Below are 27,599 nucleotides of genomic sequence, written 5' to 3'. Positions count from 1 at the left end.
CACAAACACTTCCAGTTTAATTGCTATTAGGTTTAGCATACCAGAGTTTATTTATACTCAAAGAGCATTATGATAAAATGCAGTAGAAAGTAAAGCTAGCAATGATCTGGCGTAATAAAGCCAATGGATTTAGAAAAGAAAGAAAAAAAATAAAGAAAAGGAAAATAAAGCCAAATAAGACGGACTTTTTAATTAGGCTGAAACATAACAAAAGTGAATTACCTTTTTGCCAAAAATATCAATTAATATTTCAGGTAGAACATAACTTGTCCATGGTGGTTTAATGTAACTATGTTAATATACAGATACGTAAAGATATAAAGGAAACAAAACATCTTCAAACAAAGCAGCATATATTTGAACTACAATATATATATATAAGTATTTATTATACAGATTCTTAAAAAAAATTGCAGCATCATGTTAACTTCTGTAGCACACATCACATGAATCCCATGCATTGGCAACCTCTTTTTTCCAGATAAAATAGACCTAGTCCTGCTATTTTCTTACCAACAGAGTTCCTCCAGCATAAATGACAATTCTGTTGTCCTTGCAGACAAACAGAGCCCAATGAGATTTCAAATAATAGCGCTGACTGACTGCATGAATGTAAGTCAGGGAGAGCTTAATTTTATTTCATTACAGTCAATGCGGATTCACTTTTACTTTATTAGAATTAAACAAAATATAGAGATGAATGCAAGTTACTAACCAAAATCTGCAGGTTCCTTTCATTATAATCCAATTTCATTTTTTTAATACTACATTCATTCCTAGCGCGTGATTTAAGTTAATGCAAAAGCCTTAATAAATTCCAGTGACTTTTTATCTGTTTTCATTAGCAGAAGTTTACTCAACTCAGCTGACAGCCAAAAACACTGAGAAGCTGAACAGAGGTCAGGGCTTTGGGAGAGGGACTGGAAGGTGTCAGTGCACTGGAGTAAGTGCAGCAGGCACAGGGACAGTGTGAGGATTCAGTCGTGGTGCAGGGAGTGCAAGCTAAACATGGATGGGGAGCAGAGAGATGAAATCAAGTGGGGTGCATCACACTTACTTTAAAGACATTTTCAAATTCCTGGCTGCTGATTGTGGCATACAAGCACGGGAATGCATTCAATTGCCCATAACATGCCATCAACTTTTTTCATTCACATGAGTGATATGTTTTGAATGAAGGTATAGAAAGGAAAATGATGTGTAATAAAATAACTATATTTTGAATAATTTTCCACTACTTGCTTGTTAGGTCTAATATCAAAGTAAAAATATATTCATCTTTACAATTACCATATTTATGCTCTTAACTCTGTTTTTTCTTTTCCCATTTGCCCATGCATTTATTCAATCTCCACTTTTCTTCTTCCTGATGTTCCTGACAATCATCACTCTCCCTTTCCAAGCTAGAAAAGTTATCACTAATGAAATTTTTAATGCTGAATTTTAAAGGCCATTATTAGGTTTAGAATGAGTACCTTAAAAAACGATTAATAAAGAAAATGGAATAAGGATGGAGTTGGTGTTTCAGATTACCATCAGAATCAAGAAAATATCAGAGTAGCAAGTTTATATTCTCAGGATTACAATTATTATCCCAACAAGAATATATGGACTCAAAATGAAAGTTAAGATCTGGAGCAATCAAAAAAATACCACAAATATTTTTTTCAAGTAGGCTCCTATCCATCACATAGAGATTATTTTATTTCATACTGCTTTCATTAGCTAGCTATACTTCAGCTCCTACTACATAATTTAGCTTCCAAGATGCTACTTCCTGTTAATTAATAATGTGCTTCTGATCTATACAAACATTATTTCTGTGAAAATTACTGAAAGACAGCAGTTTCTTTAACCATGACACACTATTCTGCAGGATTATCACGGGCATTACTGAAGAATAAGAATGTGCCTGGTTCTGCCACCATAACATATTTGTCTTCAGGTCTTCTTCCCATAAGGGAGAAATATGCAGATGAGTGTCCTGTTCTGTTAAGGCCCTTTTCTCTTCTACTTCCATGAGTTATTTTGTCCTAGGGGCTACTGGAAAGTTGGTTTGTTCTGATAATACACATACAAATAAGCTCTGACGTACCCAAATAAAGAAAAAAAAAATAATTTAGAAAGAATTTGTATTAAAGTAAAATTAAAAAAAAACATGTTGGTCTTCATTTTTCCTTTCTTTAAGACGTAAACAGGCCCCTGAACAAAATCTCTCCTCTGCAGAGAGAATCTTTATCCTTTCCTCACAGGGAACTCCCTTTTCCTGGAGAAGCCCAACAGAGGCTCTACTCCCATACTCATGGGGAACCAGGCCAATAACTTTGAAAATAAACACCAAGACACCAAACTTCCTCCAAAGACTTGTGAGGAGATGACAAAGATAAATAACACAGGTTGCACTGAATGTACAGCTTGCAAAAGGATACTGAAAATTACATGACCAGCTGACATGGTGGTGTCATGTCTTAGCTTACAGAAAATCTTAAACCCACATAATTCCCCATAACAACACACTTTGGGGAGTTTCTATGCATCTGTTGAATAGCTGTATAACAATTGCACACAGTAGTTTGCAATGAGATTTATGATTATTTATTATTATACCAAGTAGTATTTCAGCATTCTCTAGTGTTGCTTAGGAAGTGTTTGATAGAAAGTTAAAAAATCTTAAAAATCTTAAAAATCTCACTGCTTCAGCAGTGAGATACCACAGCTACTTTGTCATGCAGTTTTTTAAGAGAAGCTCAGTGAAGAGAGATTAAACAAATGCCCCTCTGGATTTAGGAAGAATGCCCCACCATGAAAACATGGAGGCAAATCACAGCATCATGCTTGGAGGAGGTGATCCTTTAATAATAGACAGCTTTTTTTGGGGCCCTCTTCCCTCCAGGGCCTTATCCCATGGTACTCCACCAAGCAGTTCTCTGAAGGGGCCAAAGTCTTTCCCCCTGAAGTCCAGGGCAGCGAGCCTCTTGTGCCTTCTCCTCACTGCCCTAAGGATCTTGAACTCCTCATTTCATGGCCACTGCAGCCAAAGCTGCCTTTGGGCTTCACACTCCCCACCAGTCCCTCCCAGTCAGCAAGAACAAGGTCCAGCATAGCACCTCTCACCATCACTTGGAAATTTGACTTGGAAAAGTTATCATCAATGCACTTCAGGAGCCACCTGTGTTGTCCCTTCCATAGTTGGGCAGTCTATGAAGTCTCCTATGAGGACCCAGCTATTTCTGTACATCTATAAATGGCCTCATCCAGTTGGTCTTAGTGGTCAGGCAGGAAGATGTTGCAGGTCATGCAGCAGACCATCACTGACACCTGTCCCTGCCCTCACTTTAATCCTCGTCCATAAACTCTCTGCTGCCTCCTCCTCCATCCCCAGGCAGAGCTCCAGGCACTCCAGCTGGTCACTGACAAGAGGAATGTCCCCTCCTTGTCTCCTCTGCCTGTCTTGTCCTTCCAACACTCCAGCCACAGGAGCCATAAGTGGTTTACCATGAGGTTTTCTTCCCAATTCAAAATAAAACTAGTGTAACACACAAAACCTGGGAAGGGCAGGTCAGGAAAATGCCTCACAGCCTTAGCCAATGTCAGGGGAGGAGCCATAACCATCCTCAATTGCTGAAGTGAGGAAAGATGAACAAGGAGAATGAGAGCACCATGTTTCAACATCACACAAACTAACAAATAATAAAAATGGAAAACTGCAGAAAAGACCCACTGCAGACTTTGGGAACCTGTCCATGAGGCCACATTCCCATTCTCTATTTCAGCAGTCAGTGAGAAAAGGAGGCAGATGTGACTGAGCACTAAGCACTGAGCTACACCTACAGCATAACTTCATGTTGAAGGGGCTGTGCAAGTCCAGAAGAACAAAACCAGCAGTCTGTGACTGTGAGAGAGCACAGTTCCCTGACAGCTTCATTCTTGCTGTGGGAAAGGTGAAGGAGCTATGGGGGAAGCCTCCCCTTACTTCCAGTATTTGACTTTTTCTCATCTGTTTCCATATCCCCAATGGCAAAATATATCCCTAGGCACATTCAAGACACCTTTTCTAGACAAAATATGATCCCTTTGAGTAAATTCCAGTGCTCTGCATCCTCTTGGTGATGAAGAAGAAAGGGGCCAGAAGAAGAAAGAATGAATCCCAGTAACTGCTATCAAGATCCATTAATATTTCCTTACTTAATTAAAAAAAAAAAAACACCATAAAAAGAAAGTGACATATACTGGAGATGGAAGTGCAACATCAGACACACTACAGTATGCAGTCTTAAATACACTTCAACACAAATGGGAAAGAAAGAGTCAAACTACACTAATGGAATCTAGAGCCTCTATATCACTTCCCCCAAGTGAATGAAATTCCTTAAATTTTAGGCATTTGTTTCCCAAGAGATTAAATAATTAAGACACAAAAGCTGTTAAAAGTCACTGTTTACCTCCTTGGCAGCAGCACCGTCACAGGTGAGCAACAAGCTCATTCTTACTTTTCCTCAAATTCATTTCTCTCAGTAAAATGACATTGCAACAAGAGAAGACAGTATCTTTATTTTTAAAATTTCACTCATCACATTAATTAAAATCTGCATAGTCAGTTCATTTAGAATTTCTTTGCAGCACAACTGCAGTCTGTTAGAGGCAGCTAGGAAAGCAAAAACAGAAATTAAAGGAAATAAACCTCCAAGAAAAATAATTTATAAACTTTAAACTTAAAATAAATTATTGCAATGTTTTTAATACTGTTGCTGGCAAACCCACACTCGCAAGTTTACACTTGATGTGTTCCAGACTACACCAAAATTATGTATGTGTAAAATGTTCATAATAGAGAATAAAATGTCTAAAATTTATTAAGGTTTCATGCTGATCCTCCAGTCTGGCAAATGTTTGTAATATGAAAAAAAAAAAAAAGAAAAAAAAAAGAAAAGAGACAGTGTTAAGTAAACATTTCAGACCTGAACCTTCTTTATATGCCTTTGAACCTTTCCTTTCATGTGCAATACCTGACAGCCCACTGAGAATAAAATGCTGAAAGCCCCAAAGATGGGTAAAACAGAATTTCTGACTCAGGAAATAAAGATCAGCTGAATATGATTCCCATATGGCAAACCAGATCAATGGAAAGCAAGACCAAAATTTACAATATCTATACTGTGCAGTACAACATGGAGGTTGTCTTTTATTGCTGGTAGCAAAACTCCCAGTGGCCAAGAATAAAAGCAGGCACAGAGATGATACCTCCACTAATGGTGAACTCTAAAAATACACATTGATAGATTTCAGATCGGAAAAGGAAAAAGAGAAAATCTTGTTTTGCTTTTATTTAGTGTCATGGAATACCAATCATCAACTAGAGCAATCAACTTTCAGCAAAAAAAAAAAAAAAAAAAAAAATCTAGGATTATTAATATAAAGGCATGTTTTCAAAGCCAAGGGGGGAAAAAATCTCAGCAGCTTGGATTACCTGATATGAAAAGAAACACTCTGCTGTAAAACTGAAACAGCTTCAAGGCTACTTTTGTGATAGCATGTGTGGCAGAATGTGAGAGAATGTATAACAATATTATTACTTTTATTTCAAGATTTCCTGTAAAACCTCAGGTCATGCTCGTGAAGACTTTCTTAAAAAGCAGTGATAAATCTGCTGAATACTTTTCAGAATTTGGAAAGAGGGCAATGGGCAGCAGGGAGGTGACCATGCAGTCCTCAGTGACTGAGCTGGCACAGCAATGCTCTCACTGGGGGTAGCAGCAGCCTCTGTCAGGGATCACAGAGCATGTACCTAGAGATCTCTGGTGGGGTCTCAGATGGAGTCACAAGTCTGCAAATAAAGGAAAAAAAATCCAACTTTTCAGATTCCTCTAATAAAGTTCAGATGGAAACACACCAAAGAGAAGTTCTCAAAAAGAAAACAAAACTAACAGCATTCTTAGTAAATATACAACAGACCTGACATAAGTAAAAAGATATCAAATCACTTTCAAGCTTCAGTAACATATTTGGTCTATTCTAGCATAAAGTTAAAAAAAAACCCGAAAAACAAAAAAAAAACCAACCAAACAAACAAACAAACAAAAAAAACCTGAAAAAAACAAAAAAACAAAAAAAAACCCAAAAAAACCAAAAAAACCCCAAAAAAAACAAAAACAAAAAACAACCCCCCCCAAAAAAAAACCCAAAAAACCCCAAAAAAACCAAAAAACAAAAACATAAAAACCCCAAAAAAACAAAACAAAACAAAAAAACCCAAAAAACAAACAAAAAAAACCACAAAAAAACAGAACAAAAAAAAAGCAAAACAAAAAATACCAACAGAAACTTCACAGCACCTTGGACCTACCTCACACTGCATTACTCCCACCACTTTCCACTTGAAATTAAAGATATTCACTGCAACATGACAGTCCTGTTTCAGGATGGCCATAGAGAGAATGGAGGTAAACAGTAGGAACTACACAACAATATTGTCTATTCTATCCCTCAGTAAACAGCAAATTAAATACTTTGGCCCCAAATATGAAGAGAGATGCTTTGCCTAAGAATCTGCAAACCATTTTTCCCAGTAGATGGAAACCCATCTATATATATTTAAAATCATGCCCATGGCAGAAATTCTAGAGGCATTCAACCTGGCTGATCTTCATAACTCATAGTTTCACCACTAGTAAGCAATGCAGTCAAGTCAATCCTGGCTCTGAAAACCTAAAAACATCAGCATGTTACTGGTGTATTAATATATATCTTCTGTGATATTTCAATATGCTTTTAGCATAACCTTCAACTGCAAATGCTCCCATTAAAGATCAATACAGAGAAAGCAAAGAACAACAATATTTGAATAAATTTATGAAGCATCCCCTTTCACAAGAGAAATGGTAAAGGAGGACCTAAAAAAAAAATCTGGAGATCACCACTCACCTGGGGGAGGTGACTCTCCCCTTATCTCTACCAGCACACTGCTGCTCTGAGCTGGATCACCATTTCGTACAGTTAGAAGATAGTATATACTCTCCTCTAATAAGCATTCCTCTTGCCCCCTTCCTTTGGCAGTATTACCAGTCATTTAGGCTGATTGGGATATCATCTCTCTCAGTCTTTGGATACATGCACCCAGGTCCTTCCTACAGATTCAAATATTTCCAAAAGATTTACATGCAACTATTGTAGGATCTCTGCAAATACTACCTTTAAAGTACACCTCTTCTCTCAAAGTGTACAGCTGCTATACTCCCATTGCTCTTATTTCAAATCTTGTTCTTATCTTTTGTTCTAATCTTGACAAATGTAAAGTCATTCCACTGACATAAATCCAGTATCCCATTATATATTAATCACTTATCTTCCATGTCAAAGCCTTCCTATCATCTCTCATTCCATATCTAGAGGTAAACTTTCTTCTCCTTCATGTCCAGGCTGCCAGCTTCTATCATCTATGTGCTATTTTTTCAATTCAGTGTCTTCAAGCATTTTATCCAGGCTGACGCATCACACTGCTATGAACATTCACAAGACTGATTAACCTCCTTCAAACTGCTTTGGCAGGAGACCTATGGAAAATTTTAAAAGCAATTATTTGCTGATATGCTATGATAACTCCTTGTTTCTCTGTCTTCCCTTGTTTGTTTCTAAGCATTGTCTTACTCACATACGTAAATTGTCCTACTTCTGGGTTGGGACTCAGTAGTTCTCTGTTTGCACAGCACTCAGTGGTGGCCCTTCCAGTTCATATCCAGGTCCCTAAAACACTGTCAAAGGACAGGCATGAAGTTAATTAATATTAATATCCCAATAAGCATACTAACCACTGTCCTGCTTCTTTAAAAAAAAAAAAAAAAAAAAAAAAAGGGCCATCAAAACAACATTGATATGCTTCCTGGTTATAAGGTACTGCTAGTATAATTCCTTCAGCAAATTTCACTGTGTGTTAGGAAAGTCCTTAAAGTGAAATCTGAAGTGTCCCAGTGAAATCTGCTTTGAAGTCTTGAATAATGTCCTCTTGCAAAAAGCTACTCTCAGTGTTGAAAACAACCCTTTCTCCCAGTGGGCTTTGTTATGCCCTCACAAGGTAGATCAACAATATTCCATCATCAAGTATCTTCCCTCCATATAGTCTCTTTTCCACACAGCTTTTTAAGAATGTATCAAAAAAATTTGACATCAACCAAGAAAAACAGAGGAAGGAAGGAAGGAAGGAACTTAGGAAGATATCTAGCTCTGTTATTCCTATGTAAGATATTTTTATACATCTAAGGGTATAAATTCCAAGTTTAAATATAAAATGTTTATATTCACCCAATTAGCCAAAATAAATACATATACCATTTTTAGAGGCACAACTTTCAAGTCTTGATGCAGATCCTGCTATTGAAAGCAAAACTAGCAACAATGTCTCTTTAGAAGTATGGCCCTGCATTTCCTTGTTCTTTAATACTTTTTGATAAGGTCTCATATAATATTCCTATTAACCAGTATAATTTCCTGTCTTCTTAATCATGCATTTGCTTTGTGTTTTATCAGTTGGCATACTCCTCTCAGCTTTGTAAAATTTTTTATCAGCTTCATAGTTTACCTTCACAGAACCAGCAAGTTCTCACGATACACAGCAGTTATATTAATAAAAAATCCTTAAAAATACCAGACTGTTCAATTTAGCTCTTATATTTTTTATTAATTTCTCATAATTTAAAATAAAAATTCCTAAAACCAAAGTTGTTGAAGCAAATAAAGCAGTACTATCTAACAAAAATGAGAGCCAAACCAAAAAAACTCTTACATGTAACACACAACTGTGAAAGAGTTTCAACTCTCACTTATGAATCGGATCTTCAAAGATTTTCAGTCTCTAAAAACATAGTCCATTCCTCTCTCACAGTTTTTTATCCCTGTGGCATAAAAAAAAAAAAAAAAGAGATACACAAGTCCAAATTGTGAACTGACTTTATTTCCCATCCCTCTTAGTCTTTTACAAGCTGAGTTGTGCTGCTACCACACCAACTTCCCCCACAGCATGCAAGATCAGTGCAGCTCCAGCCTCTTCTCTGATGAGCCCCAGCTGCAGAGGATGGAAATCTTGCACACTGCAGAACATATGGGGTACTGAGTTTTAATAGCCTGATTCTGTAACACTGGGTTTGGGAAGTTTTTACACATCCTATTAATTATAATAATATCAGTGAGGCTTACCCAGCAAACAAGCCAAAGTAGCTGAGCTCTGCAAGAAGTTTTTCAAAGGTATAATGGAGTTAACCAAAGGGCATTAACAAGCACCGAAGGAAAAGCGGGGGGAGATAATAAAAACAGGCAATCAGCTACAAAACATGATATGAGACTTGAAGGCTACCATTTCCTCTTTCAAGCATAAGATTGATTTTCTACTGCATCTCTAAGCAAATTACTAGAATCTTTAGCCTTACAGAAATCAGGTTCCACTTTAACTTTTTCCTGATACATCTGACATTTCAGCTGACACGAGGCACTTTCCATTGTACAATGATTTTGGTAAAAATGGGATGATTTCTTGTACTTCCACTGTATCTTATGCACCCCCTTCACTCTGCAGTATTTCTCTAGTTAGATGGAATTGTTAGGACCCTCCTTTGTTGATGAAATACCGTGTTTCTAAAACCATCCCCTCCACTACTAGGATTCTCTTTAAATAAATACAAGAGGAAAGAAAAGTTGAAAAAGTACAAGCAAGAAAAAGCAAACCGAAAAATTTGAGCTACACTCCTTAGCATTAGAAATGCTCTCAAAAACTTCCAAAAGCAAAGATTAGAAAGGATTATGGCAGAGGAAGGTTTCCTTGACCCATATTCTGGTTTCCAGAAGTATCTCACAGCGATTACAGGGGCACACTTGCTTAACATCTCAGCCCTGACAAGCCACTGCCACTTTGCAGGGCATCACATGCCTTGCCACAGCTCTCTTCCAAAAGCTCTGTCCTGGCTGTCCAGGAGGGTATGACTACAGCTATAATGCTCTAATTTTTCCAAGACCTGTACACTTTTAACAGCTGAATATGAAATGAGTTAAAGTACTTTGGAGAGCTAGAAGCAAGTTAAGCTGTCTGCACAGATATAACCTTTGTATTTTCTGACAGCTCTATAACAAAGAAAAAGCATCATAATCTCAGAAGTTCAAAAAACATTAAAAAAAAGTCTCTTAAAAATGGAAAACATAAGTTTTCCTCTCTTCTCTCTATTCCTCTTCATACTTTTAATATCAGCAGAATTATATTCCTTTCTTCCTGTCTCACTCTCTCTCTCTTGTAGTCAGGGCTTTTTTTAATTCGAACATATTTTCCACCAGGCCTGTCTTAAGATTTCTGAACTCTTCTGTCTGCCCATCATGTAAGTATGTGAAAATCAGTATACTGAAAACAGGAGGTGGATTACATGTTATTCATCACACAGTGACAATTCAATCTTTCTGCCAACCACAAATATTTGTGAGAAAGCAGTGAAAGATAGGATACCAGAATTCTGAGTTTCTAAGAGCAGCACATAGTCAGGCACTTCCAATGATGAACTGTTACAGCATCTTTATCACCAGCCATGACCTGAGCTCTGCCCTGCAAGTAGAAATCAGAGGCTCCTACTTGGGCCAAGTTAACCATGTCAGCTATCAACAGGAGACTAATCCTTTGTGGCGTGGGTCACACTGGATCAATGGGACTTACCCAAGCACTCACTGGGGGCTGTTCTCTGAAAGGAACTGCAGCAATGCACATGGGCCAAAGAACTCAACTCTAGTTCCATACCAGAACTGCATTTTACATTTTGCACCAAGTGACTATAGTCAATGTTCACCCATCCATTTTACAGGTAAGATAACAGAGTTATCCTTTAAAGAAAGAGTACCGAGCCTTAATGAATAATAATTATCACAAAAGGCATACACATTTAAAAGACATTCAATGTAAGACATGGGCTTATTATTCTTGTTTCTATTAAATCTGCCTTAAATAAAGGTAACTTGAATGAAAACACAATAACCTTTTTCTCTTTCTAAATAAGAAAAAAACATATGAAAACAAGAGCTTCCACAATGAGGTCTACAGCAGGTGCAGAAAATATGTTTCATAAAATAAATTTGAAATGCCAAGCATTTGTTCCAGTTTGCAGTCTTTTGTTATTGTTTTCAATCTTGTTTATTTGTTTATTTAAATCCTTAAGTTATTAGTGGTCAAATTTAACATCCCATCCAAACATACAACCAACAACAGAAGATTAAAATTTAAAAAAAATACAATAGTCTGCATGAGATTATACTGAACTGCAAACAAAAGTGGCAAAAGCAATTAATCAACCTTAAATGAGCAAAAGCTCTAGATCAACAACGTGGTTTAAAACAAATTAAAACTTCACAAACATCCACAGAAATGGCTTATTTCAAGTATACTGAATTTAAAGCAACTTCAAACTGTTAAAATTGCCACCCAAAGACAGAAAAAGCACAGCTTATGCAGCTACTCACTATATATATTTTCATGTTGCTAGAATTTTTTTTTAACATCTCACCAAGACCAAAAATGCAGTCCTTCAGTGGAGTTTGCAGCTACAGAAAATGCAATGCCTTTGATATTATATTGCAGTAATCAAACTGATCAATTCACAAGTACAATGAATATCACAGTGATTTGCAAAACACCTAACAGTTGGGGTTTCTTTAACAGAGTTTAGCTTTGTGTAGTTTGCGAGAACAGTTTTTACCATAAGTACTTTAGATCTGCCAAATAAAATCAAGAAGCACAGTTTCCATTTATGCAAACCATGCTTTGCAGGAAAGACACAGTTGAACTGGAAGCAGTTTGGGTATAATTATTAGCTGTTTTACACAGTTCTTATTACCAGATGCACACATATGTGAAGTAAATTTAACTTTAAAATTTGTTTTAATGCATTAGAAGATTCCAGAATAAATTACAAACCCTTGAGCAATAGCTAATTCACTTTCCCCTCAGATTTTTTTATGACAAACTGAGCAGAACAAACTACACCTCTTTACTCAAAATACTAAAAAAACAAACCTCTTTACTCAAAATGCACAGGAGGTTTTGGAACAATGAAATGCAGTTGATATGCTTCAGCAATAAGAGGGCTTCATCTTCCAAATACCACATTCATATTAAGCCCATAGAAACAGTGTAGAAAATATTAAAAGGACAAAACTCTTTCTGCAGGCTTTTAAGGAAACCATTTCCATTATTTTTATAATTGAAGCAAACAGAAGATTTGGGGGTCAACTCAATGAGATTTTTTTTTTTTTAATCAACATAATCAACCATTTTTTCCATTCTCTTCTATTTTTAGATGGATATCCATGGCACTTTTACTTTGAAATTACCTCAAGCTGCACCAGAGGAAGTTCCAGCTGGACATCAGAAAGAATTTTTTCATGGAAGGCTTTTTAAGCATTGGAACTGCTGCTCAGGGAGGTGGTGGAGTGAGCATCCCTGGAGATGTTCAGGAAACAACTGGACATGGCAATTAGTGCTCTGATCTAGCTGACAAGATGGTGATCAGTCAAAGTTTGACTCAATGACCTGGTAGGTCTTTTCCAACTAAATGACTTTATAATTCTAAATCCCTTTTGGAGCACAAAGGGTTACACTACAGTTATACCACAACATAGTATTAAGCAAATTAACAGAAAAAATGATGAAGAATACCTTGCACAAGAAAAACCTAGCAAGGCAAAACAATGACACTTTCCTAAAGAATATATTTTCTCACACATCTCTATTCTTGAGAGCTCAAAAGCACAAAGTGAACTTTTGCCTCATGCAGTTAAACTACCCTTTGTGTGAAAGGCTAATTTCAGAAGTATCTAACTTCTCCATAAAATAATTTCTTCCAGCATTTAAATAATTCACAAGAAAAATGGACTGTCTGCTGAGAGAATGATAACATTCATTTAGAACAACCAAAAAGCTAGATGTGAGAAATACTGCAACACTAGTGAAAAAAATCAGCTAGTTTTTCTCATTTGGTCAGTAGCTCTTTCACTGGGTTGTAAGCATCTTAATTTTTCTTCTGTGCAAGTGCAGAGCTACCACAAACCAGCACAAAATTCAAACAGTTAGTGAGAAAAACAGTAGTCTCTGGACACAAAAAACCTGTTTCTGCTTTCCTTTGTCCATCCAATCTTAACTTTTCTTGAGGAAACCCTTCTAGAACTCATCCAAGGTTCTCCTTTAAGAGAAAATGACTTGCAGTTAGTTCTTGGAGTCACTGTGCCTGGAGTAGGGCTAATTTCTCAGTCTAGAAAGCCTTTCAGCAAGTGAATGGAAAGCAGTGGATGGATTAAATTAGAAAACCAGGGTTTACAGTCATTGAGCTCCAAAAAGCAATTTACTGGCATTCTCTATTTAATTATATCAACACCTCATAACCATTAATGAATTTATCTTTACTATACTGAGATTAAGTAACTCTAGAGTTCTGCAAGTGTACATCTGAGCCAAGAATTATGCTTATAATTTTAGGAAGGCACTTTATCAGGTCTATATCATCATCATTCTTCACAAAGTTAAAAGCAGTTAATTTCAACCCCATAAGCTATGACTGCTTCCCCCTTCCCCACCTAGTTAAGATTAAAAATAATGTTTGTTTCTCTTACAGCCATTCTTGCCTGCATCCATATGGATGTGTTTACCCCAAGTGCAGTTTAATGAACTTTACAAAACAAGTATTTGCCAGCTATAGGCCTGACATGTGCAAAACCCATTCCCCCTCTTCAACCCACAATGCCCCCTTGAGGAAAAAGGGAAGAAAAATGAACAAGTTTCTCTTTAAATTAGGCAATCAAAGGAAGACAAACTAATATTCACAGAGCAAGAGTACCAACATTTGTCACTGAGGAAAACAAATCTTTAAATCTGTTATAAGTTAGTGTTCCCTGAAGACATCCAACAGACATGGTCCATGCCTGTATATGAGAAGTCATGCAAGGAAGTAAAAATTTCTGGGAGGCTTTCAGTTTTGTACTTAAAATCTTGGGTTTCATTTTCTTACCTTGAAATCTAAAGAAAGAATTGTGATTTATCTATTATATCCAATGCACTTTCTGCATTTTTATTTGCATCTAAATTTTAAAAAATTATGAGACAGTAATTTTCACTAGTTAATAATTACCTATAAGAAATATACTGAAGAACAACAGATTTCTTCAATATACTGTATCATCTTCCACCAGCAGGCACACACAAAACAGAGTAGGAACAAATTATATTCAGATGGTACTAATGCTCAGGATTTTAATATTGCTGTCCTTACTACAACTATATAAAACTCTCTGCATAAAGGTTACCTCTAACACATCTTCTAACTCTTAAACACATTAAAAAACACCCTTATTACATTGTACATTTAACCACAACACAAGAAAAGGTTAGCTCCCAATAATAACCTTATAAAGAAAGCACAGTATCAGTTAAATGGATTTTAAGTGAGGGTCCAAGATCATATTAGGCAGCAATTATAAGCTACAAATTGTATTTTATATCTTCAGTGAGAGGTAGCACAAGTCTTGCTGAGTCAAATCTCTGCCATAAAACCTCTTGCCATGCTTTCAATGCTGCAAGCAGCCGAGTCCTGAGGGGTTAAAGCTAATGCTAAAGGTAAAGGCTTGAAGAGTTGACCAGGTATCTTGTGGCTATAGATCTAAGCGTGTCAGTCACAGGCAAATATACCATCCTGTGCCTGCCAGAAAGGGCAGCAGCAATAGAGCAAGTTCATCAGCTGCTGAGGAGCCTACCAGAGTGCAGCAGAGATGAACATTGGTTTCACTGTGCCTGCAGGGATCTGCACAGAAAAGGTGACACTGGACAATGACTCACTATTTCCAAGCACCAAGAAAAGTAAATGCATTAGAAGCATTTCTTCCAAACAACACCTTCTAAGAAAGAGGCCCTACAGTGTGGGGAGTGAAGAGGAATGAAGAAATCATTCCAATCAGTAGACCTCAGAGAAGGAGCTGTGTTCTACTAGAGCTGCCCAGGTTCTCAAATAGCCATCCCTGCAGCCTGACCCAGAGGGTCTCACATCCACCACAGCCGAGCTGCCAGCACCCACCTGAGCAGCTCAGCCCCAGCCCAGGCAAAGCAGGCACCTCCAGGATGTCCCTGCTGGAGGAGGCTCCCAAGAGGAGCAGCTCACTCCCTCCCAAGCATGCACTGTGAGGCTTGGGTCTGTCTCTTGTTTTGCTACTGAGGCATTCCAGGCTGTGTCAGTTTGGATTGCAACATAAATATTGTGCAACTGCAGGCTCCTTAGTTCCAATTATGGTAATATTGCAGGTGACAATGAGAAAGATATTTTTAATAGTCTCTGGTTACATTTTGCTCCGACTCACCTGCATCTTACAAAAAGACAAATTCAGTTAAAGGAAATTTTGTTGATAAGTGAATTTGGAGCAAAACTGTAATCCTAACAATGGCTTGGAAAAAAAGGGCCCTCCCTATTCTGATAGTAATTTAATGTCAGTCACTGGATACAGAAAAATGTTCATAAAATTATATTTAAATTACACATAAGTATATTAAGAGGTTTTAATATTATTAAGTCACAAAATGTGCAGGTGCCTATGTATAACACGGCTAATAATTTCAGTTTAAAATTTAATTCTAGTTACTGAAGGCAGGTACTGAAACATGTTAAAAATAGAACTTTAGTTAAGTCCAGGACAGCAGGTTCCATTTTTACACATAATTAAATAGTAGAAATGCATTCTTCTACTGAGTCACAGGAAGATTCAAAATGCAAGTGCTCAGCCTGCAACTCACAAGGACCAGTCAGGTATTTGGCTTTCCCCATCTGCCACCTTTCTCAGGCTTCAGAGCAGCTCTCCTCCTAATGTGACAATCAAATGATAAGGAGGAGGAGGAGTATCAAGAAGTGAGAGCAAGGCCCCACTTTAGCCATGCACTTTCTAGAGGAACATATAGTGAATTACTGGTGTTCACACATTGCCTGGAGCTCCTGGGAAATGCTAGATTTGCTGTATATTCATATTAGCACCAATTATGAGGCACACAATACCCTACATCTACAGCATGTGGTATGTCATGCCTGATTGCCATACCTGGCTCATCAGGCTGGACACTTTAAAACAAGTAAGTGTCTGTGTTCTTGTTTTCAGAAATGTCTCATATGTCTTTGGATCCTCACTGATGATGTACCCCAATGCTGCACTTCTAAAGATTCATTTACAAAATGAATGAGAGAGAATCCTTCAGACTATTTAAATATTATGAAAAAGTCACTTTAAATATGGATTTTTCACGTTAGTGGTGATTTGCTTCCACTGCTAGACTAAGCACACCTAGATGCCACAACCACCCCAGAGGACAACCTGAAGGTGGAGCATGGCACAGCACCAACACTGCAAGCCATACTCAGTCTGAAAATGAATGCTAACCTGCTTTGGAAGCATCCTTCCCTCCTCTTTTCAAGGAGGAATTTGGAAGGCTATGTTTTCCCATCATAATCCATTAAATACCTGTTTTTACATTGTAAAATACCCTCCAACATCATCAGTTCCTGTCTGGAGAACCACCTTCCTTGAGCACATTCCCTATTTTAGCAGACGATTGACAGCACTCTTCTTTAGAGTATTTTAGACTATTTTCTGTCCCATAACCTGAGATGCAATAAACCCACTAGGATACATTCATTTTCTTTCTGAAGGCTTTGGTCTCCTTACAGAAAGCTGTGGATGGAGACAGAAGCCCTGTGATGCAGCACAGTCACACTTTCACGGGCATGGACACACAACATTTCCAAAGCTGCACAGGAGAAACATTGGATTGATCATCAACTTCTTCACCTAACACTCCTGGAGCGATACACAAATATTTTGGCAGTTTACCACTCTCCTGGTTTCTCTGTGATTTAAACAAGTGGTCTGATACCCAGATCCAAAACCAAAAATAATTTTTAAAAAAAGAAAAAAAAAAAAAAAACAAAAATCAAGCCAAATCAAACAAATGCAAAAATACACAAACCAAACAAACCTACCCAAGAAAAAAACCCTTAACCAGTATTTTTAGAGGGTTTTCATATTTCAGTTTATAAGATGTACATTTCTGGCTGCTCAGGTATACTCCACACCCTTTCCTGGTCAATAACAAATAGAGGCTCAAGAACAGATCCAGAACATGCAATGCCAAACATTATTAACTCTCTCTCAAGATGTCAGTCTCTTAAAATAGAATTATATACCAAGTTAAATTTTCAGTCATGATGCACTTAATTCTTCTTCTATAGAAAAAGGAATGTGCAAGAATCTGACATGGTATGAAACTTCTGTATATTCAATGTAGTTATCTGTTGAATTACTGACCACACATTCTTCAAAATACGCTGACAGTTATTGTATACTGAAAACAGTTTACAGGCATCTTCACAACATTAAAAGTAATTTAAATGCATTCAAGACTGGTAAGAAAGGGGTCTGAATAAATTTATGTACAAAAGCATTTCATGATCTTTAGCAAAGTTCCATCCTAATATTTTTACAGCTTTAGCACCCATATATTCCATTAAGTGACTTTCAAGGAAAAATGATTGTTGCCACATACCATGGAGTTCTCAGCACTCTTCCTCTTAAATACACCATACTGTGCACATGATATCATTTATTCCTTACTGAATTAAATATGTTGTTCTACAAAGATGAAAACATTGACACAATTGAAAAGCACAACAGCAGATACATGTATCTCTGCATTCGATGCACACCTGACTGCATTAGGTTTTCATGTTTCCATTTATAGGTCATGAGAATGCTGTAACTACTGTAATGAAACCACAATCCTGTTTGTATTTTCTCAGAAAGAAGTGGTTTGAATCAGATATTTCAATTTCTGTATTTTAGACTCTAAAAAATACTAACTTCTGTTTTCTAGACACTTTTCTTCCCTTTATCTTTAAAAGACCTCTGTTATTCCCCCCACCATATCAACAAAATGATACTTTTTTCAGTAATTAAATATCAAATTCCAATGTAATAATTAATAAGTAGTTTCCAAACTACTAGATTTAATAAGATCTAGTATTAAAGAAATAGCAGCCTCAATTAGGGTTAGTGCAACCTGGTGTAACTGCCACATGCATAAAGCCAGCAAGCAAAAAAAGTTTGGTTTTTCTTCCCACAGTAGAAAGTGAAGGTGAAGAAATGCATTTTCTAATTGGGCACTGGATGAAAATCCCATTGCTCTTGGGAGAGCCTGAGCCCCTATTTCCTGAGCAGCTGCCCATCCCTGGCAGTGCTGCCCGTGCCTGTGCTGGCTCCTGCCCAGCCACATGTTTTCCCTGGCCTTTTTCCCCCTCACTTCCCAACTCTCCATTTGTTTGCAAGTTGTCCCTCTCCTTTCCAAAGCCCTTTGTGCCTTCCCATCACTAACCCTTAAAATCTCCTCTGCAATGTTTTTACATGGCAAAACTCATTAATTTCTGATCTAATGTCCAAGCTCTTAAACACCAACTACAGCTTTTATTACAGAGGTATTAGCCATCACTTCTTTTACTAGGTGGTTTACAATTCCAGAAGAACAATATGCTCTCTCAACATCAACAGTAAGACTTAAAGGCTAAATTAACAATGTAATTGTGAGCAATTTTTGTAAGACTTAGCACTGACAGCATGGCAAAGTTGACATGGTGTTTACCTCTTTTACATTTTCTTCACCATTCCTGGGCAAATTCAGAATCAACACCTAATAGATACTCAAAGTATTAAGTTTGATATAGCTTTGTAACTCTGTGATTGTTTCTCCAAACACAAGTTTCATAGTTTTCAGATTGAGCAACATAATTAGATCCTGTTCAAAAAGCAATATAATATCACAGTTATTCTCCTTCCTTCTCTGAAAGGATAAGATCACAAAAATTGTAGTGGCAATATCAAAATTAGACTATTTTAATATAAATATATTTTAAAATGTAATTAGTCAAATTATGTCAAATACATAATTTCAAATTACAAATACATAATGTATCATGTTGGTTTAGGCTGAAATGCAAAAGCTGAATAATGGAATAAATCAGCATTTGAATTTACTTAAAGACAAATTCTGACCAAAGTTGCAAAATACATAGCACGTTGTTAAAGAAAAAAAATTATTTTAATACAATCATCAACTAAACATTAATCTTAAAAGTTACAGGATTTTTCTTGTACCTATATAAATACTTATTTAGGAAATAATGTGCCCAGAGATCCCCAACAACTTTCTAGTTAGTTACAATGATGTACCCACTAGCCTCAAAACATCATTCTTTAAAGGAACTGTGTTTTGGGCCCAACAGTAGAGTATGTCCCATTGGGACAAGGCTGGCACAGGCCCACTAGAATGTCAGTCATCCTCATAATGTCCTGACACGAGACTGAGATCAGCAATTTACAGAAATACTTAATATGCTGCAATTTGCAGCCAGGTTTGATCACCCCAGAAGTCCCAAGGAGCAGAGGACCCACAGAGTGTGTCCCACGGGGCTGGAAACCTAAAGCACACACTCCAGCACCTCCCTGCAGTACCTGCTGCCCATAGGGAGCTGAAGCAAGCTCCACAGGGAATCCAAAGCATCCTGTGAACCTCAGAGAGGGCTCTTTGTGACTCACAGGGGTTTATGATGGAGATCTGTACTTTCTCCTTTCACCCCACAATGGACATTACAACACTGCAAGGGAGTGGGCAGGGCAGAAAAATCTCCCTTCTACAGGTGCTGCCTGCCCATTAAACCTGTTTGTTGCTCCTCAGCCTAACTAATTAGAAAGTCATCTGTTACCTACAGCAAAGCCCTCTGCCCCAGCACAAGAGACACCCACACTCAAGGCATGTGGAAGGTCCAGCACACCATATCCAGGGAAATCAGCTCTGTCCTCAGCAGCCAGCACGATTAATGTGTATAGTTAAACAAGAAACAAACTGCAGAAAACCCATTTCCAACTACAGATGTGTAATTACTATTAGCAGGAAAAGAAATAGCTAAGTAAAGGAACAAAAAGTTAAACCTACAATGCTTTTTCCCTCCCTTTAGCAACCTCTAGAACTTACTGAAAAGACTTAAAGAGCTTAAAACAATATACTTAATACTTTATTTTTCTTAGAATAGGAACTGAAATTGTGATATTAAACATAATTCCGCGCAAATTCATTCCTCGGAGTTCAAATGTTACTTTCTAACATCATCCCAATCCTATCACCCCGACGGTGAAGCAATAAACATTGTAGCAACTGTTCATTAAAGAGATTATTTTCAGCTACTTCAGTGATGACAGCATAAGCAAGCTATTGCTGGCACTTTGAAAACCACCTTTCTGATTTAAAACATGATGTTGCCCTTAAATGCAAACCTATCAGAAATGGGATTTTAAAAAGAAAAAAAAAAACCACCAACCAAAAAACAAAACAACAAAAACAGAAATACAAAACATGCAAATCTTGCAATGAATACCCCTTATAATTTGCAGTGAACCTTTTGGAAGATTGTTTAAAAGTAATAAGTTAGATTAAGCTACTGAAAGCCTCAGAAAGGAGAAAAAAAAAGATCATCAGTGCTAAATAATACTTGTTAGACTGTTCCTTGTTTTTATGCTGGTCTAGAAGTTTTGAAATTTAAGTCAAAAGCTATCCTTGGAAATTATTACAGCAAGTATGCTTATTCTGTAAAGGAACAAATGTGGAAGAAAGCCTTCAAACAAAAAACAATGAACTATTTCATTGCAATTTTAACATTAACTTTAAGAGGCTAGTTTATTACAGCTAAGCTTTTCTATAATTTCATCGCTTATATGGAGTTTTTCTGGTGCTACTATTTTACACATGCAATCAATAAAAGTACCAAGTCAAAACAGGGCAGGGAACAGGAATCTAAATGACAAGTATTTCTTCTAACAAGGATTAGCTGAGAAGTATGCTACAGTGTCTGCAGGAAAAAAAAAAATTAAATTAAAAAAAAAATAGACAATTTGCATTACTTCTAGACCCATTAGCTGTCACAAAATTTTAAAAGAGTAATCAGTTCCAATATAGAGAAAATTATTATTTTACAACAAAGTTGATAGCATTTTTTATTTTGATTGTGATTTGCATTTTTCTCCAGTCAAAATAATTCCATGGGTACTTTTCAGCAACCTATGTCCTAAATCATTTTCATTTCATATAAGCAAGTGACCTCTTCACAAGCCGAGCAACAAAGAAAAAAACATGACTCCCAGCAACCATTCATTTTCAGCCACCATCACAATTTAATTTCTCCAAAATAAACCCGGCAAAAATAGAAATGAACAAAAAAAGTACTCCATGTTCAAGAAATACTAATTAAGCATTCTATTAGAAAGATAAATACCAGCCCTCACATTTCAATGATGAAAAACAAAGAGGTTAAGTGACGTTTTCAATGACACATAGCAAAACACTGCCACAACATGGATCACATCTCAGAAGTTTTCTATTGTTTTCAGCCCACTAGCCCCGAATAACTCCTGTGCATGCAATGCTGAATCAGGTATATTTCTCAGAATACAAAAAGCTTATTCCAGCTCACATAAATTAGTCCTAAAAAAAAAAAAAAAAACAAACCTTATTCTATGGTAATTTTTTCTTAAATAAATTTAAGTCTAACAAGAACTTTTGCAAAAAAATAATGGAATCTGACAGGAATATTTCTAAGCAAATACACCTTTATTCTTAAAATTATAGTGCCAACACATTCTATTATGGAAAGCATTAAAAAATGTATAAGCAACAGATGATTACAGAAAAAAAAAAAAAAAAAAAAAAAAAAAAGCCAAATACCACCAAATAAACAAGTCACTTCAAAAATCTGCAAAACTATTCACCTGACTACTGCACAAACACTAGTGCAGCTTTAAAAGAATACCACATATTTATTGATTGAAATGTCCTGAACCTGGTATATTTCTTTTACTCTTCCTCACACACAAACCCACTGCAATTTGTCTAAGAGGTTGTTCCTCGCAGACTATTTGGTCATTTTACACAAATCTTCACTTAACAGAACCTGCAACAGTTACGTTTTTTCCTCTCTCAGATGATAACAACATTGCATTATAGCAAAGATCCTGTGACACAATGTAAAAATCACTGAGGTTAAACTAAAAACAAAGAAATACACAAATATTTATACAATTGACTCTGCTTAAGCTTCCTCCTAAGGTTACTGTTAAACTTTAAAGACTACACCAACAAGGCCTCACATGATGCTGAGTATTTCAGGTGTTACATATTATCAAAATAAATTAGGATGTCTAACTACATGCATTTTTGAAACGCTGTATTTTAAATTCTCTTTCCTTTCCCTTAACCTTCTACAGGTCTACTACCTCGAGTAATTAAGTGAATGATTTAAGTATGCAAAAACAGTACAGAACAAAACCATTTTGTAAAAACTACACTGAAACTGCAGATTACTACAAAATGGGTATTTTTAGTATCTACATTTGCATGAACAAATTATTATCGTTAAGAAAAAACTTTTTAAAATACTAATTCGAACAACTAAAACCATATCCCACTTAAAAGGGTTTAGTGTAGCATTAGAGAAACCAATTTAATAATTAATCATATTTTATTTAGAGTAATATTACTAGCAGTAATGATTTTCCTTAATGGCTTTAAACTACTTAGCACAAGGAAGAAAAAATTTAAAACTGTCAAAATATCTTAAAACTTTGACTTCTTCACCCCTACCCCGACACGCATTAGTGGGGGGATATTGACACCATGCACAACTTCGGAGTCCCACCTTTGCAAAAAAAATTTCCAAGGGCCTGATCCAAGCCTGTGAAGTCAATGGAGCTATTCCTACTGTTGTCAATGGAAAGATTCCCACTCTGGAGCTGAGTTTGGATACGGGCTATAACGCACAGAAAAGAGCAGGGAAGATCCTCTTTGGAAGAGGAACTTCTGTGTTTCTCTCGGTACGTACGCAGGACTTCCTAAAAGTACAAGCGGTTCCAGGTAAAGGATACTGCCCATTCCTCCATCGGTAGCCGTGCACTCTTTACAGACACAGGACAACACCATAAATTCACGGTGGTTACTTTCGAGATTATTTTTCCCTTGAGAACATACCAGCAGCCCACCTTCTGTCTGAACTGTTCTCGCAAATTTCAGATGAGCATTTTCCTGCCCGCCCGCAGCCTAAGCTTTACCCCGCTGCGGCAGCTCCATCCCGGGACCCCGCCAGCGTTCTCGGCCATGGGCTGCGCTGCCACACGGGCCCGCTGCCGGACCTGACACAGCCGAACAGGGAGAAGAGCAAAACGGCGCCACGGGCTGCCTTTACCTTGGCCGGGCCGGCTCCGCCGGGCGCACGGCTTCGGGCAGGTTGCGGGAGGCCGAGGGCGCTGCCCCGCACCGCGCACGCCGCGCCCGGCGAGCAGAGCAGAACCGTCCCACGGCTGCCCTAGCGCTCCGATGGCACAGCCCGCTCCACAGCCGAGGCCGCCGCGGCCGCTCGCCTCTCTTCAAAACCTAGCACGCTTCCCAAACTTTCCAAGTCCCGAAGCCCTTCTCAACTTCAAAGCCAATTTTAAGGGAAGGCCCCCACGTACCAGGCACGGAGGCCGCCTCCGGAACCCCGCAGCTCCAACACCATTACTTATTAATTGTTGGGTTTAGGCAGTTTTGTCTCGGGCGAGGGGACGACCCTGTTCCCTGCGCAGCCCGAACAGCCCCAGGGGCAGCTCGGCGGCCCTGCCCTGCCCTCCCACGCCAGCGGGGGCGCCCGGGGCAGCGCGGCGCGGGGCGCCCCGAGGGGGCGGCCGGCAGCGGGCGGAGAGGCGGGGGTGGGGTGCGCCTCTCCCTCCGGCGGGCAGGCAGCACACAAAGGAGAAACGTGACACGTTTCTTCACCGGCTGTCTGCTGGGGAGGTCTCGGGGAAAAAGAAGAAGAAAGGGAAAGAAAAAAAAAAAAAAAAAAAAAGAGGGAAGGGAAAAAAAGAAAAAAAAAAACCAGTTAAAAAAAAAAGCAGCCCACCAGCACACAAACGTGGAGGCAAACGGCGGCCAAACCGAGCCTCCCGCACGCGCTTCCTCGGCAGCCTGGCCGCAAGCCTTCCCCGCCTGGCACTTCTCTACCCGTGCGGGGAGGCTACAGGTTGTTTGTTTTTAATTACGCGGGGCTGGGGGTCCGCGGCGCTGCGCGGCTCTGAGCGGCGGAGGGGAGGGAGGCCCTGCCGAAGCGCAGCCGCCGCGACTTGTTCGGGGGGAGCTTAGCCCGCTCCCGCGGCCGGCCCGGCCCCAACTCCGGCCGGGGCACCGCCGGCTCCCACCGCAGAGCGCGCCCCCGCCCCCCGCCGGCCGTGCGTGCTCGGGACCGGTGCCACCGGGCGCCGGGAGACCTGACACATGTCACTGCTGCGGCCGCGCCGGCCGCGGCCAAACTTTCCCGCGGCGGCGGCAAGTCAGTGAGCGGCGGCGGAGGAGGGGGGTGGGAGCGGCTGGAAGTAGCAAGTCACACCGGGGAACGGAGGGAGGAGGGGACGGGTGTGCGGGGCGGGGTGGGGGGGTAGCACTTACCGGGAGGAGACACCGCGTAGGGCGTCCCGGCGAGCTGACACCGAGAGAGAAAGGGCGAGCGGAGCCGCGCGCAGCCGCGCGCACAGGCAGAGTCCCGCGGGCGGAGCCGCCGCGCGGGCCGGGGAGCGGGGGCGGGCGCGGGGCCTCCGCGGGCGCGGAGCGGCGTCCGAGCCGCGCGCCCTCCCGCCGGCTGGTGCTGCCTGGCGCTGGCGGTGCTGCTCTCCCTCCCCCGGCGTGCGGGTCCGCCCGTGTGCGGAGTGTGCTGCCTGTGTGTATGTGTTTTGTTGGGAATGCAAAAAAAAAAAAAAAAAAAAAAAAAAAAAAAAAAAAGACGAGGGAAAAAAAAAAAAAAAGAAAAGAAAACCCGCCGCCGCACACACCGGCTGCTTTGGAGAGAGGGGAGTGCGAAGGGAACCCTCCCTCACATGATCGCAGAGTGGCCTGCACAGAAGTGCTAATAACGCGGGGAGGGGTGTGGGGGGGAAAGCAGCGAAGGGGGAATGGCAACAAAAAAAAGTGCGGCGGGATGCGCCGGGCCGTGCCCCGCTCCGCCCGCGCCTCCCCCGGCCGGTCCCCGGCGGAGCGGGCGCTGCGGGTCGCGGCGGACGGCAGCTCCACCTGCTATGTAAACAAACCGTCGGGGAAGTTGTTTGCTGGCGGCGGCTGCCCCTTCCCGCCCCCTCTCCCCTCCCGCCGCCCTGCTCCGCCGGCTCCGTTAGACACAACGAGTTTAGCAGACGGACGGAAAACAAAGCCGTGTGTTGTGCTGGCAGTGCCGGCCGGCTGCAGCCTGCTGGCAGCCCCCGAGGTGCCGCGGCCCCGCGCGAAGGCAGCCCGAGGAGCCCGAGCGGGAGGGGAACGGCGGGGCAGGCCTGGCCGCAGCGGCTGTGCCGGGGAGCCACGCGTGGGCCCCGAAACTTTTCTGCTCCCCAGTACTTGGAGCAAGGTGCAGGACCCCCCGGATGGCCGCAGCGGGGATCGGCCGCTCCCCGCCTGGAACGGCCGCGCGGCCCCGGGGCTGCTGTTCCCCCCGGGAAAAACACTTTTAATTGATTCCTACGTGGGACAGGCAAGCGGGGGAGCGGGGAGAGAAGTGCTGGCATCGTGCCTAGAGCTGGTCTTGTCCTCCCTTGTCCTCGCCACGGTTCCCAGTAAATCGGCGCTGGGCGTGTGTTTGGGTGGAAGGACCTTGCGTGGGCGCGGGAGGACGCGGACGGCGCTGGCCGAGCGGAACGTGGGGTTTGTTATTTCGGAGCCCACCTCATTATCGCGCGGCAGCCCCTACGCTAGCAGGGCTCTCTGTACGCGCCGAGGGCCAGGATCACAAGTGACTGTCACTCAGAATTAACAGTCACCGCATTTATTAAGTACAATTAAAAATCCCACAACTTTGCCACTCGCCGCTACGGGCAAGTGGCAGACCGCGTGCCCGCCGCGCCCCGCGCCGCTGGCTCCCGGTGCCGCCGGCCAGCCCCAGTGGGGGCACCGCCGGCCGCTCCGCACCGGCGAGGGGGCGGGGGGGGCCGCTATCGCGGGGCGGAGCCGTCGCAACTCCGGCAACTCGGCGGGGCCCCCCGCGGCGGCCCCCGGCCCAGGCCGCCCCCCGCGCCGCCGCGCACCCTTCCGCCCGCCCGCGGCGGCGGGGCCGGGGGCCGGGGCGGCGGCGGGGCCGTGCGGGGCGCGGCGGGCCGGCCGGCAGCCAATGGGGCGCGGCCGGGTTCGCGAGGTGAAAGTTCAGCGCCGGGGCAGAGGCTCGCGGGGCCGCGGTGCTGCCGATGGGTGGCCGTAAAATATATTTATTTGCTACTCGCGGCTCTTTTGTCTCTTTGCCCCTCGTCCCTCCCCTCGTCGCCCCGTCGCCGCCCCGGGTTACCGGGGCGCTGCCCGCTGCCGCGGAGCTCAACGAGCGCAACGGTTGCGGGGAGCGCTGTCCGCGCACCCCGCGGAGCCGGGGGACGGAGCTCCCGCGGGCGGCCGCCCTCCACGGCCCCGCGCCCCCGAGCCGGCGGGGCGGGCGGGGAGCCGCGCGGGACCCGCCGCTCCGCGCCCCGCCGGCCCGCAAACGAAATCGGACCCCGCGGGCTCCGGCCGCCCGTGGGCTCCGCGGGCAGGGGCGCGGAGCCTCGCGGGGCGCAAGCTGCGCGGTCCGGAGACCGCCGCCCCCGCTCTCCTCGGGCAGGAAGCGCGACCCGGGGGAAAGGCAGCTCTCCCTCCGGAGCCGTCTGCGGTAGCGGACAAATCCTGGTACCGGCGGAAGGCAGCGTGCAGTGCCTTTCTGTGGGGTTAGCCCGCGGTACCGAACCGCTGGGACGGCGCGGCCCGGCCACGGGCACCGCCGGCTTCATTGGGCGCCGGGCGAGCGCGGCATCCGCAGCCGCGGGATGGGAGCGGCGGCGCGGAGCGACCCGCGGGTCCGGTCCGGCCCTGCCCTGCCCTGCCCCGGGCCGCCGCCGTCGGAACGGACGCCGTCCGCTCCCGCGAGTGCCCGCAGCGCTCCCAGCCCTCTGCCCGGGCTGCGCTTTGTTCCACGACCTCCGTCCTGTTCAATGTGGCCTCGCAGGCAGACCCTCTGTCTGGTGGGCACAACGTGAAGGAGCAACACGGCGCTTAGCCGCTAATATAACTCGGCGCGAACTTGGCAGTTCCACCCAAAATTAAAACTTTTTTTTTTTTTTTTTCAAGGACGATTAAGGTATAAAATGTGACTTGGCTTTCTAATGAAAAACTCTGGTGCGTTTTATTTGTTCCTGTTTACGGTTCAAGATTTCATCTGCACAATTGTATTTCTCGCTTGAAATAAACCGCTTTGAAACCATTGCCCTTTAATTAATTAAATGTAATTTCTCTGTGCTGCTGGCAGCTCTAGGTGTCTATAAAATTGCAATTTTCTATTAGGATTGTTTAGAAAGCAAACAAGAACACATAATAGACCCCTCTTCGAACTAGGTGCACTCCCTTTCCTCCCTGCCTACTGCTCCGAGACACTTGGGAAAGAGCAGAAAATGCTGGTTTTAACCGAAGTCAAGTCGAGGAGAATCTGTATTAC

The 27,599-nt window shown here is 41.7% G+C and overlaps 1 protein-coding gene across 11 annotated transcripts in view; it reads right to left on the bottom strand.

Moving 5' to 3' along the window:
* Positions 1-24,855, bottom strand: part of FOXP2 (forkhead box P2) — a 394,702-nt gene extending 369,847 nt beyond the window's left edge. For 8 of the 11 annotated variants that reach the window (XM_079304712.1, XM_079304715.1, XM_079304706.1 and 5 more), the window contains exon 1: positions 24,554-24,854. The gene's annotated coding sequence lies outside the window, so the exon portion shown is untranslated. Of the gene's footprint in view, positions 1-7,648; positions 7,749-24,553 lie in introns of all 11 variants that reach the window. The other 3 variants (XM_079304713.1, XM_079304714.1, XM_079304705.1) reach the window with 2 other exon arrangements.
* Positions 24,856-27,599: the final 2,744 nt, after the last annotated feature.

The sequence above is a fragment of the Erithacus rubecula genome (genome assembly GCF_903797595.1).
Source record: "Erithacus rubecula genome assembly, chromosome: 4".
Lineage (NCBI taxonomy): Eukaryota > Metazoa > Chordata > Aves > Passeriformes > Muscicapidae > Erithacus > Erithacus rubecula.
Note: the sequence above shows the minus strand (reverse complement) of the source record. Positions and strands in the feature narration are given on the sequence as shown.